Source organism: Arachis hypogaea, chromosome 10 (genome assembly GCF_003086295.3).
Source record: "Arachis hypogaea cultivar Tifrunner chromosome 10, arahy.Tifrunner.gnm2.J5K5, whole genome shotgun sequence".
In the NCBI taxonomy this organism is placed as follows: Eukaryota; Viridiplantae; Streptophyta; class Magnoliopsida; order Fabales; family Fabaceae; genus Arachis; species Arachis hypogaea.
In genome coordinates this window covers 43,886,904-43,888,667 of record NC_092045.1, presented here as the reverse complement: position 1 = coordinate 43,888,667, position 1,764 = coordinate 43,886,904, and the positions used below count along the sequence as shown (strand labels likewise).

At 36.0% G+C, this 1,764-nt stretch overlaps 1 non-coding gene across 1 annotated transcript; it reads right to left on the bottom strand.

Moving 5' to 3' along the window:
* Positions 1 to 1,061: 1,061 nt before the first annotated feature.
* On the bottom strand, positions 1,062 to 1,169 carry LOC112719330 (small nucleolar RNA R71). Its single transcript, XR_003161636.1, has one exon. It is a non-coding gene; the product is annotated as a small nucleolar RNA R71 (small nucleolar RNA).
* Positions 1,170 to 1,764: the final 595 nt, after the last annotated feature.

Genomic DNA, 1,764 nt, shown 5'->3' with positions numbered 1-1,764 from the left:
TTTCAATCATATCTTTTTAATCATATCTTTTTCAAATCATATCTTCTTCAAAATTGATTTCAAAATCTTTTCTAACTTCTTATCTTTTCAAAATTGATTTTCAAATCTTTTTCAACTAACTAATTGACTTTTTGTTTGTTTCTTATCTTTTTCAAAACCACCTAACTACTTTTCTCTCTCATCTTTCGAAAATCACCTTACCCTTTTTTTCAAAATTCTTTTAATTAACTAATTATTTCAAATTTCAATTTTTATTTTATTTCCTCTCTTAATTTTCGAAAATCACTAACCCTTTTTTTAAAAATAATTTTCGAATGTCTCTCTCTCTCTCTCTCTCACTCATCTCTTTCTATTTATTTATTTATTTACTAACACTTCTCTTCATCTTAAAATTCGAACCCTCTCTTCTCTTCTGTGTTCGAATTTCTCTCTTTTTCATTCTTATTCTTCTTTTCTTCTACTCACATAAAGGAATCTCTATACTGTGACATAGAGGATTCCTCTTCCTTTTCTGTTCTCTTCTTTTTCATATGAGCTGGAGCGAGGACAAGGACATTCTTGTTGAAGCAGATCGTGAACCTGAAAGGACTCTGAAGAAGAAGCTAAGAGAAGCTAAAGCACAACAATCCAGAGAAAACCTTACAGAGAATCTCGAAAAAGAAAGAGACATCGCTGAACCCAACAACAATGCAAGGAAGATGCTTGGTGATTATACTACACCTACTTCCAATTTTTATGGAAGAAGCATCTCAATCCTTGCCATTGGAGCAAACAATTTTGAGCTGAAACCTTAACTAGTTACTCTAATGCAACAGAATTGCAAGTTTCATGGACCTTTATCAGAAGATCCTTATCAGTTTTTAAATGAGTTCTTACAGATCTGTGATACTGTTAAGACTAATAGAGTAGATCCTGAAGTCTACAGGCTCATGCTTTTCCCTTTTGTTGTAAGAGACAGAACTAGAACATGGTTGGACTCACAACCTAAATATAGCCTGGACTCTTGGGATAAGCTGGTCACGGCCTTCTTGGCCAAGTTTTTTACACCTCAAAAGCTGAGCAAGCTTAGAGTGGATGTTCAGACCTTCAGGCAAAAAGATGGTGAATCCCTCTATGAAGCTTGGGAAAGATACAAGCAGTTGACCAAAAAGTGTCCTTCTAACATGCTTTCAAAGTGGACCATATTTGGATATATTCTATGATGGTCTATCTGAGTTCTCTATGATGTCACTGGACCATTCTACAGGTGGATCCATTAACCTAAAGAAAACGCCTGCAGAAGCTGAAGAACTTATTCACATGGTTGCAAATAACCAATTCATGTACACCTCTGAGAGGAATCCTGTGAGTAATGGGACGCCTCAGAAGAGGGGAGTTCTTGAAATTGATGGTCTAAATGCCATATTGGATCAGAACAAAATGTTAACTCAGCAAGTCAACATGATTTTTCAGAGTCTGAATGGATCGCAAAATGCATCCAACAGTACTAAAGAAGCATCTTCTGAAGAAGAAGCTTGTGATCCTGAGAACCCTGCAATGGCAGAGGTGAATTACATGGGTGAACCATATGGAAACACCTATAATTCCTCATGGAAAAATCATCCAAATTTCTCATGGAAGGATCAACAAAAGCCTCAACAAGGCTTTAATAATGGTGGAAGAAATAGGTTTAGGAATAGCAATCCTTTTCCATCATCTTCTCAGCAACAGACAGAGAATTCTAAGCAGAGCCCCTCTAGCTTAGCAAACATAGTCTCTGATCTA